We start from the raw sequence: 11,856 nt of genomic DNA, 5'->3' as shown, positions 1-11,856 counted from the left end.
TCCCGTTATGATCAGTTCAGTTCCATAGTTTATTGCATAAAACAATACAATGTTTATAGCATGAACAAAATGATACAATCAAATGGGTAGAATAGAACAGTATCAAGACATTTTCAATAGCATACAATGTTAACGATGTTATACAAAAGTGTTTCTAGGTTTAGTTACTAGTATTGAAAAAAAGTTTTTATGATATTCTAATTTTATTTGCAAAGAATAGGAATTTTGAAATATTATAAATAGTTTTCTTTAATTTTAAGCTCATTAGAATGTTAAATTTGTTTATAGTTGGCCAATAGCAAAAATATTTTTTAAACAGTTTATTCCTTAGTTCTTTGTATTTTGGGCACACTAGAAGAAAGTGATATTCCGATTCGATTAAGTTCATGTTGCAGGATTTACAAAATCTTTCATTTGGAGGGGTGTTTGTATATCTTCCAGTTTCGATTGCCAATTGGTGTGATGATGTTCGAAAGTATACTTTAAATGTTTTTCAGTTATTAAGTCAAGATAAATTTCTTTTTCGATTGTATGTTTGTATAGAGCATAACTGGTTAATTTTGAGGTGTTGTTAACTTCGGAGTACCATTTTTGGTAATAATTATCAAAAATTCTTTTTCGGATCAACTCAATACGATGGTTGTCAATTTCTTCTTCTAGCCATACGTAACTAAAACCATGTTCATTTAGGATGAGTTTTACTTGAGAGACCCAATTTTTATAAGTTTTATTGTTGATGTCATCGTTTTTAAGTGTATTGTACATCTTTTTTACTATCGAAGATTCTTTTAAAGAAAAAACTTTTTTCCAGTATTTGATCATGTTAAATTTTCGATATACATATAATGGGGCTTTGCCCAATTCTCCGTAAAAGGCAATTAGATTAGTATACTTTTTTTTACACCTAACATGCTTCGTAGAAATCTAGTGTGTATTAATTCGCAATCCATGGCTGGATGTAATCCCCATATCTCAGAGCAAAAATTTAATATCGATCCCACTAATATATCAAATAATTTAATTTTTTGGGATATAGGTAGTTCAGTTGTGTCAAAAATTTGGAACAGTTTATGTAACGAGAAAGAAGCATGTGCGATTAGTTTTTGAGAACTTCCATTTTTCCATTTTTTAATAGATGTATACCAAGATATTTAAATGATTGAACAACTTCAATTGGTGCATTATAAATTGATAAATCTACGTGCGTTGACCTTCCGTTTCAAATATCATTGCTTTAGTTTTGCCTACGTTTATCTTCAATCCCCATGTGTTACAGTATGTTTCAACATTTTCCAACATTACTTTTAAACTTTCATACGATTTTGCGAATAGTACCATGTCATCAGCATAAAATAAAATAAAAAGTTTGATATCTTCCAAGGAAATAATACCAGGCAGGTCAGAGTTTATATTTTCTATAAGATCGTTTATAAAAAGCATTGCTAATAATGGAGAACTAGGATCGCCCTGTTTGACGCCAGATGAATAATTGAATAACGGAGAAAACTCGGACTTGAACTTAACGCACGATTTCACAGAGTTATACATTGCTTTCAACGCAAAAAAAAAAATTAGTACTGATGTTTTCATTTAGCAGTTTTTGCCAATGAAGAGAGTGATCAATGCGGTCAAAAAATTGCTGATAATCTATAAAAACACAATATTTTTTTTTTCTTTTTCACTGAGCGTTTTCGATATAACCGAGTGTAAGATGAATATACAATCTGATATTAATTTCCGTCTTTGGAATCCAAACTGGTTTTCTGTTAATTTGTCGTGCTCCTTTGACCATAACAATAATCTATTTAAAAGTATTTGAGAGTATATTTTTGCTAGGATGTTTGTCAGTGTGATTCCCCTATAATTTTTAGCCTCGTTTACATCACCTTTTTTTAAATACGGGGGTAATGATTCCCTTTCCCCATGCCTGGGGGTATTCATGAGTATGAAATATACGATTGTACATGGCTTTTAAGAAAGGAAGTATTATATCAACCGAGCATTTAAAAATTTCAGCTGGAAGTTTATCGATACCCGGGGCTTTATTATTTTTTTGAGACAATATGGCTTTTTTTCAATTTCAGAGATTTCGGCATCTAAGGTATGATCACTAGTATTATTAGAATTATTATTTAGGTCGACATTTTCTTTGGCATCAATTTCGTCTAAATCAAACATGTCTTTAAAATGATTAAATAAGTCCTCTATAGTAAATGAGTCTGATTTAATTCCCTTTTTATCATCCTTGCCTTTATTAATAATTTTCCAAAATTTACGGGGGTTTGATGAAGCTAATTTATCCAGTCGTTGACCTTCTTTAATCTTATGAGCAAACATAGCTTTCTTTTTACTTCGGTTATATTTTGTCCGTGCATCTACGAATGCGTTTCTATTTATTTCATTTTTATTGCGGTTATAAGTATTTCTCTTTAATTTAAAATCTTTTTTGTCAGTGAAACATTTTTCATTAAACCATGGCTTATTTATGCGTGTGTGTATATTTTTGTCGGGGCCTTTTTTCTTGCGTTTGCAAAAAACATCAACTGCTACCGATGATAACATTTGCGTGAAATCTTCGACACTTTTTTCTATATTCTCATTATCTATTTCTAAAGTCAACTGTCGTAATAAGTCATTTTTATTTGATAATTGACCTTGAAAAAAATCCACTTTATCTAAATCGAACACAATGCATGGTTCATTATTTTTAGAGCTTGTTATATTTTCGAAATAATTATCCGTTATATTATTGCTTATCTTAAGTGAGAATGACAGGCATGCGTGGTCAGAAAATTCATTAAAGTTGTTAACCATAAAGTTTTCTATTTTATCACAATTTTCATATTTTAAAAGAAGTTAATCCACTACACTTTCTCCCCTACTGCAATAAAAAGTGAACTCTCCTATTACATCATTTTCAAGCCGACCATTGGCTATTAGCAGACCAGTCACGTGACACAACTGTAGTAAAAGCCTCCCGCACGCATCAGTGACTTTATCTTTACTACATCTACGTAAAATACTATCTTGTTTGTAAATAAAAGGTTGGTTCTCATCCAAGTATTTGTCAAACTGAATAAAATCATAATCGTTTGCAGTGCGGCTATTAAAATCGCCAGTCATAAAAACAATTACTAGATTATCGTATTTTACAATATCTGATTCTAAATGTTCGAAAAAATCAAATTCATCGTTTTCGATTTTAAAGCATCTGGTGTTATTTGGTGGTCTATATGCATGGCAATAAAGCATCTGTATCATATGAAAAGATACACTTGTCAATCTTAATCCTGAAAATTCCATGTTCATTTTTATCAACAATTTTTATACGGTCCTTTAAACAAGTTTTATAATAAAGCGAAATACCTCCGCTATATCGCCCAGATTTTTTATGTTTCGATTTTTGTCCAAATATATGTACATCCTCAAAACCATGTAATCCTAAATTTAAACTATTTATACTAGGTATCCATGTTGGACGCCGATGCCGAAGTTCTGTTGTTTAAGGGCCTGTTGCTTATCATGGTCAAAGGATGTTCTACGCACCTGCTCCCGCTGATGGCTGTAGTGGAACTTTACCACTATAGGGCGAGGCCGGCCGCCTTGGCCGCGTCGCGAGGGGCGGTATGCGCTGTCCAGCAGGATATCGTCGCTGATCTGTAATGTATCGCGAATAACTTTGTTCACCGATGCTTTACAGTCCTCCTGTTCCCCAGGTCCTGCTTCCGGTACACCATAACACAAGATTGTCTTTCATTGATTTCATTTCGAGATCCAGCAGTTTATTTTCAGTCTTTTCCTTGTCATCGCTCATGGTTTTCAGTTTTGATTCAATAGATGAGCAGGAATCTTTTAAGGTTTTAACGTGCGCTTTTGTTTGTATTAACGCTGCGTTGTTTTCCTCGAATTTGGCATCAATGAAAACAGCCGCATTTTCAGTTTGTGTGACCCTCTTATCAATGTCCTTCACTTTAATTTCCAAATCAGCTAGTTTTGTGTTGATGGAATTTACTGTCTTTTCTATTTTTTCAAGAGACTTAACCTTGGCTTTAATTTCCTTTACCTCATGGAGGAGTTCCGAAGCCCATGGTGGTTGAAGTGTTCCCCCTATCCCAAATGGGGAGCCAGGTGGCGAACTATGTCCGAAACCGAGATGAGGGAGGCCGTAGGGTGTAGGTGGATATGCCATGCTAAGCTGATAAAACGAACTGTTGATATTTTCGTAGGTGAAGGTTGAGTCCGACTTTACTTTCTTTACTGACTGACCATTTTCTGTCATTGGTTGTCCACTTACGGTATAATCGCTCGGATTCCTCGTGCTATATACATTGTCCAATATTGGTGAAATCACTTTTCTCTTTTCTTTCCTTAAATTAACACTTTTAGATTTACTATTTTTAAATTTTATTTTCTGTGACATTAATGTATTATGTAAGTTCCTTATTTATCCACTTTTTTATTTGAAAAACTATTTATAAACCTTTAAAAAGTCTGAAAAGTCCACAGCCACATTTCCCGTGTCTACACCATTCAAAACCACGTGACTATGATAACCATATAACTAACTAGTTAATTAAGAGGTTAACTAGTTACGTCACGTTACGTAACTAGTTAACCTCTTAATTACCTAGTTAGATATATGGTTATCTGGTGGCAGAAGTATGCCACCATAAATACTACTACTACTACTACTAATAATAATAATAATAATAATTATTATTATTATTATTATTATTATTATTATTATTATTATTATTATTATTATTATTATTATTATTATATATTTATTTAAATAAAGATAACTCATTAAGTTACATCAGTATCTTCTTCACAATGCGAACACGGCAATGTCTTCTAGTCATTGCGGTGACCGGATTATATCGGTTTTGACACGTGTTTAGGCAAAAGTCTCAAAAAAATGATAGGTAGGGTTATTTATCATTTATGTTTTTACTTATTAAAATATCCCTTTTCCGAACACATGCACGCCGACCTCTATCAACTTGGATCAGGGTCGCGGGACCGACATTTTTTGTATATTACTCTCTCGTTATATTATGAAACAACAACAACAATAACAATAACACGCTTAACAAATCCTATATAGAATCTGCTGCGAGTGACTAACCATTTCCTGTGCCGAAATTTCGCTTTGCTGAACCGACAAGCGAGGACTTCAGCCGTGCGTTCAGTTACCGCAAACGTGAGCCGATAACAGCTCGCATCGCTAACTAGTGTATTGAATGCCTTGTTCGCCGCTAACGATTTCAATATGGCGGACTCAGACAGCGTCCTTAGCATCCTAATCGACGAAATGACTGACGATAGTATACTTGAGCATGTAAAAAGGAATATTACTATCGCAACACAGTCAATGTCCGATTTTTCATGTAAGTTTATAGTTATGTTACGTGTGTACGTATGTTTTATGCGTATTTTCATGTTGTAGTATAAAAAAGTATACCCCACCCATATTTTTGTAAACATTATTCTACCGATAAAAGTTCTATCGCCTGATACATATTACTTAAAGATTCAAAATAAATGCAATTGATTGTTAGTAAATGTAAGATTATTATACAGTTAAATTTGACATTATTTTAATAATACATTTTATAGTACTTAACGCTATACTGTGGTGTTGTATCTATATATACAATATCTATTTTGCTGAATTTGATTCCTCCAAAGATAAGCCCCCTGAAGAATATCTTTTGTCCTCAGGTGTAATTAAAGTTCTCTTAACCACAGATACTTCCTTGATGCTGACGTGTAGCAATCCTGCTCCGGTTCGAGTTGAAGGTTATGTTCCAGACGTAGTGTCAATGTATTCTGATGTGGAATTTCAGTCCCACTTTCGAATGCATCGGTCAACTTTTGAGGTAAAAAATTAGTTAAAATGTAGAGACTTTTATTTTTAAAACATTTGTCCATATGTTTTCAATATGCCAGTATGTCACTGGATGTGATCAAAACAGTAGAGAACTGGTATTCCAAATCGCTTACAAATGTCACATATTTACAACTTTGGATTCGGTTGTCCGGTTAGCGCAGTAGTTAGTGCACTCGCTTCTCACTAAGGTGACCCATGTTCATTTCCCGGCCTGGGTGCATGTGAGTTTGGTTAGTGGTCACCAAGGCGGGCAAGTGCGTTTTCTCCTGGTACTCCGGTTTTCCCCACAACACAAGACTACACTCTCGCGTAACATCGTGCCAATGAAAGTGAATGATATAAGTTGCAATAGCTTGTTTCACAATCGTTTAAAAATTTCAATAAGTTTAAACTAAATTTTGACCTTTTCAATCAATGAAGATGCTTCGCAATCTGTGCTTGGATACCTATATAACATATAGACACTAACTTCATTGGGTTATAATTATGGTGAACACAGGGATTACTGTGAATGTTATATTTTGAATAATGGTTTTTTGTACAAAACCCATTTGTCTCTCTTCCCTAAAGTCCAACTGCACCAGCATCAAAATGGAAATCAAACATTAACATACATTTCGTTGTAGAATTGTGTGCATGTTATTAAAGCATATATATATATCTGTTTCTATTGACCTACATGTAAGTGTTTAATATACATGTATATTCTCTGTACTTTATCAATCTTTTAGGAGCTGTGTAAAATTGTTGCCCCAGATATGGCCAGGGAAAGATCCATTTCTTTGGAGACGAGAATGCTGGCAACACTTTGGATGTTGGGCAATATGGAGTGTTATCGGAGCGTAGCAAACAGATTTGGCATAAGTAAAGGTATCTATTAAAACAGTTTCTGTACTTTAACATGGCATGTTATGTTCAACTGACTGACACATAATTTAAGTCCATTTCAATTCCACAACATATTTTTAAACAAGCACTCTTACTCCCAAATAAGATGTCCCATAATTAATAATACCCATTACTGTTTTAATTTTCCAAAAAGGTAGAAATAATGTCGAAAAAAATGGTTCTTATGAAGGATACCGAGTTTAATTTGAAATAAATGAGCATAAAACATGATGTTTCTACCTTATGAGAATACACAATATATCAGGGCTTTAAAATACATGTTCACGGTTACAACCTCATTTATCCGAGTAATTAATTTTTGCATGAAAGCATTTTTTAATAACAATTGAAGATTTATTAGTCAAAATTGATGTTTATTATACATGTGTATATAATGATTTTGATGAAGAGTGTCACATTAATAAAAATCATTAAAATGTTCATTTAATTTACTGGTACTATTTATTTAATGTACATAATATTTCCATATGGAACTAACAATCATAATTTTGTTACAAACTTGCAATGTATATGTAATACTTTCAATGTCATCTTTCACTGCCAAAAGATAGCTCTCTTACATTCAATAAAAAGATTTGCAAATAACACATGTTATATTAATATTTATTTAATTGTCTATTGAACTTTATGTTTAAGGCACTCTCCATCTGACTGTGATGAGTTCTTCTAAGGCCCTTTGTCAACAGAAGAGCAATTTTATTAGTTTTCTCACCACGAGAAGGGAGATGGATCAGGTCGCAGAGGGGTTCAGTGCCAGGTGTGGGATTCCTGGAATAGTTGGAGCTGTAGATGGCACACACGTTCCAGTTCCTGGTCCACGATCACAGCACAGGGCTTCTTTCATAAATAGGAAGGGCTATCCTAGCATTCAATTGCAGGTTGTTGCGACAGTAATCTCCGGCTGCTGGATACATACACCGGTTGGCCTGGCTCTGTGCACGATGCAAGAGTTTTCAGGAACTGCCCATTACTAGATGTATGCCAGCAGCTCCCTGCACCTTACCACTTGATTGGGGACTCAGCATATCCGCTATCCAGGTATATGCTAGTCCCATATAGAGACAATGGCCATCTTGATGCTCAACAGAAGAAGTTCAACAAGGCTCACTCGTCAACTAGAGTTGATGTTGAACGTGCGATAGGGCTTTTAAAAAGCAAGTTTAGGCGATTGAAAAATCTTGATATGCTTCTGGCTGAACAAATACCAGAAGTTATAACGGCTTGCTGTGTCTGAAATGAATCAAAATTAAGAATAGAAATAAAGAATTAAAATGTTTTTTTAATGAAATATATTAGTATCAATCAATTCATTACCATGAACTCAATCACAGTGCAGGAAAACACACAGTTGAATAGAAAGATATGTTTATTGTACACAAAATGTGTCATGTTTACAGCATACACAATAATGTAATTGAATAATTGATAAGTTGTGTTATAAATCAACAGAACTGCATGTTTCATTATTGTATATAGCATTTGTTTATAAAAAATAAAAAGTACCCACCGGACAATAAGTATTTGATGTGAAAGTGAAGGTTTTTCTCAAGCATAACAATACATGAATAAATGCACAAAAACAAAATACATTTAACATATACAAAAAATGTAGACATTGTTACCTATACTTCTGGGAACGAAATTTCTCGTTACACTGAACGCCATCAACAGTGTGCCCACTGTCTTTCATTTTTTCAGAAATGCATTGCCAGATGTCTTTTTGTTTGAAGCAGGAAGAGGCAAATTTATCCTTATTTTTGCCGAATAAATCAATAAGTAGCAACACTGCTTCATGTGTCCAAGTAAGACCTGAAATATGAAATCATCATGCAAAGTAAACTATCACTTTAAAATGTACTCCATTTTGTTCCATACATATTTTTGTCTTAAATAACATCCACATCTGTTTTATGACACCTTGGATGACCCTGTTGCATCAGACCTGCAGTTTTTATGACAACAAATCTATTGAAAGTCCATATTTCAAGTATATGGATCTATTTATGTCATACTGATAAAGCAATAAGTTAAACAGTAAGTGATAAAAATGAATAAACACACAAATTTAAATTTACTTGTTGCAAGATTGTAGAAAATGTTATAATTTTAAACAAGTTGTGTCTTTAATATAGAATATAAAGCAAAAACATATTCTTAAAATGTAATATATGACAATTCTACAAATTCTAAAGAAAACACTTAATATTTTTAAAAAAAGAAAGTAATACCCCCAGTACATTCATGCTGTTGATCGGCTGATCATGGCTTCCCAGCTCATCAACCATTTGGCTTTCTAAAAGATATCATATCTTACAATGAAATGCATTTCAACATAAAAAAAGTGAAAACAACAGCATTATGATATATATGCAAGAAGAATTCCAAGATCTGGAGTTGAAAGCTATCAACTTTATTCAACTTCAAATATTGGTGTTATTTACTTAGACAGTACACAAAATGATGAACACAATAAGTAAACACATATTATTTTATAAATGTTTGTACATCACAGGTAACAACACCCCAAATGTCCATAAGTAATGGTACAGGTGAAATCAAGCACATATAGGTATACACATTTCACTGTTACATATTATTTACATGCAAATTAGCCTAAAAAACCACTTAAGATAATTACCTTCATCTACAACATCATCTATAACATTATTGTTGCCATCGACGTCAGTTACGTCACCAATGACTTCCAGTGACACTATGGTTTTATCTCGTCCTGTTGAAATCAAATATACTGAGAATGATAAGCAATTAACTAATTGGCTTAAAAGTAAACTAAATATAGATAATAAAATCTTCTAAAAGGGAATTCTTGTCTACTAATTTTCGCTAAAGCAAAGTGGTTCGAATCCTGGCCTGAGCACATATCATTTGATTCGAGGTCACAACTCACAAACATGGCCTACTTCATTTTAACCGGGTTCTCCAGCTGATGCCACATAAAATACCACATTCCCATGTTAAATGTTGGCATTTTAAGAATAGTACTTAATGTAATGTCCTAATAACTTGTTTCCAACAGCTGGAAAATTTGAGGTTTTGGTATAAAAGCTATCTGTTTAAAATAGGGCATTTTAGCAAAAAAATCATTTCAATGTAGTTTGATACTGTATATGTTTCATTTTGATAATGTGTTCAGTAATTCTATGCATGAAATCACTCACCATAGGCTTCCTTGTAACCGTCCACAACCTTTTTTGCAGTCCCTTGATCTATAAAAGAATATAAAATGAAGACGTTATGCATGCTAATAAAAAATTAAAAGAAAAGTAAAATGAGGTATATTTTTAACATTATCACTGCTATTATTAGTAAGACATGAGAACAGGTATGTTTCCAGTTTATCTGAAGAACCATATTACTATGATCAATATACACATAGGCAAGTGGAGTACATACAGTATAAATTAAGTAATTATTATGCACCAGTCAATTTTAACCACTCTATCCCCTAGGTCTCGGGAAATGGACCGAATTTTTACCTTCCCCGTGACTCCACAGTGCTGGGTGAATGCGGTGGTTTTGTCTTCACGTTAAATATAGCGGCAATTGCCCTTACATAGGGTCCCTTGGTGCAGGGGCATTTGCCGGGGATTTTTCCTTCAGTTTGTCCCCACAAAGCAAGGATTTTACCTGGGCTATACCCCTAACTTGGGGGTGGGGGGGGGGGGCTACAATTGACTGGTGCATTATCAATTACTATTTTGATTTTAATTTAGATCAATGTTCATCCTCACCTTGGTCATAAACTTTACTTCGGTATGCCTCAGCATCAACCTGAATGACATCAGTTGCGCCATCATCTAACACAACCCTTAGTTTCATCCAGCCACCAGCAAAAATAGGTTTTCTGAAAGAAATAAACAACAAAATGTCCATGTAAATTACCTTTCGGACAATCACAACATTTAAGAAAACATGAAAATTGAAAAACATACCATTTCTGTATATTTAAAAATCTTGAATTTTACGATGCATTATTTCTAGACGGTATAAGGAACTAATTATTGAAATTTAACTTTCAAAACAATAAAAATATAACATAGCTTCACTTTAAAAATGACAAATTAATATCATGATCAAAAAGTACAATACATAAAAAACATGAGTAATATCCCAAATGTCGCATTTTAACGAAATAAACAAACTCGGAATAACGTTTGACGGCATTATATACTATTTTGTGAAGTTTAATAACAGAAATCGATATGTTTACTTACACGGCAGCCATTTTGTTTTCTTCGCATACGATCCCCGATTGTAGGTAGCGACCGTTTGCGAACGTACACGGCTACCGGTGCGTTCAATACAACTTGTTTGCAACCGTTTGCGAATGTTAGCGACCGTTTGCGGTAACTGAACGCACGACAGTTTCATTCAATAGAAAATATACACAAAATAACTTAAATAAATCCTACTTAGATATGTTCCTTAAACAAATAAAGGTAAGTGTCAGGATGTAATTAGCTGGCAGTATATAGATTTTGAAGTTCCAGTCGCATGGTATTTTATTTCAAAATCATTATCGCTGTTTTATTTTCATTTGTTTCGAAATTAAAAACATGTGGGGCTGCTATTTTATCAATACATCAATAATTTAAGGTGTCCAATCACAAACATACTTATAACACTTGCTGTTTGTCCAACCGATTTCAACTACAACATTCACACTTATAATTCACGAATGACGGATATATTCCGCACTGGCGCCGGATAGAATGCAATTGCAGAATATTGACGGGAATAAACCAAGAAGGGCGCCGACTATATTTGATATTACTTTAGAAATATTCCAACTTAGGGACTAGTTCATAAATTTCATGCTTTCAATGGTTTCCACGTTGCATGATAAAATATGAAGTTGAGATCGTTTTATAAAACTTTACACTTTAATTGATAATGAAACCTTAAATTATATTAGCCCTGTTTATCATTTTGAAAATCTTGATTTTAAATACCAACTCAATCATTATTACTCGGCCATCTCCGAGATAGATACAGGCCGAGGTGTTCCGATTGATATCAAATAGATGAAGTTT

The 11,856-nt window shown here is 33.5% G+C and overlaps 1 pseudogene; it reads left to right on the top strand.

Moving 5' to 3' along the window:
- Positions 1 to 5,272: 5,272 nt before the first annotated feature.
- Positions 5,273 to 8,036, top strand: LOC128244536 (putative nuclease HARBI1; annotated as a pseudogene).
- The last annotated feature ends 3,820 nt before the right edge of the window (positions 8,037 to 11,856 follow it).

The sequence above is a fragment of the Mya arenaria genome, chromosome 8 (assembly GCF_026914265.1).
Source record: "Mya arenaria isolate MELC-2E11 chromosome 8, ASM2691426v1".
In the NCBI taxonomy this organism is placed as follows: Eukaryota; Metazoa; Mollusca; class Bivalvia; order Myida; family Myidae; genus Mya; species Mya arenaria.
Note: the sequence above shows the minus strand (reverse complement) of the source record. Positions and strands in the feature narration are given on the sequence as shown.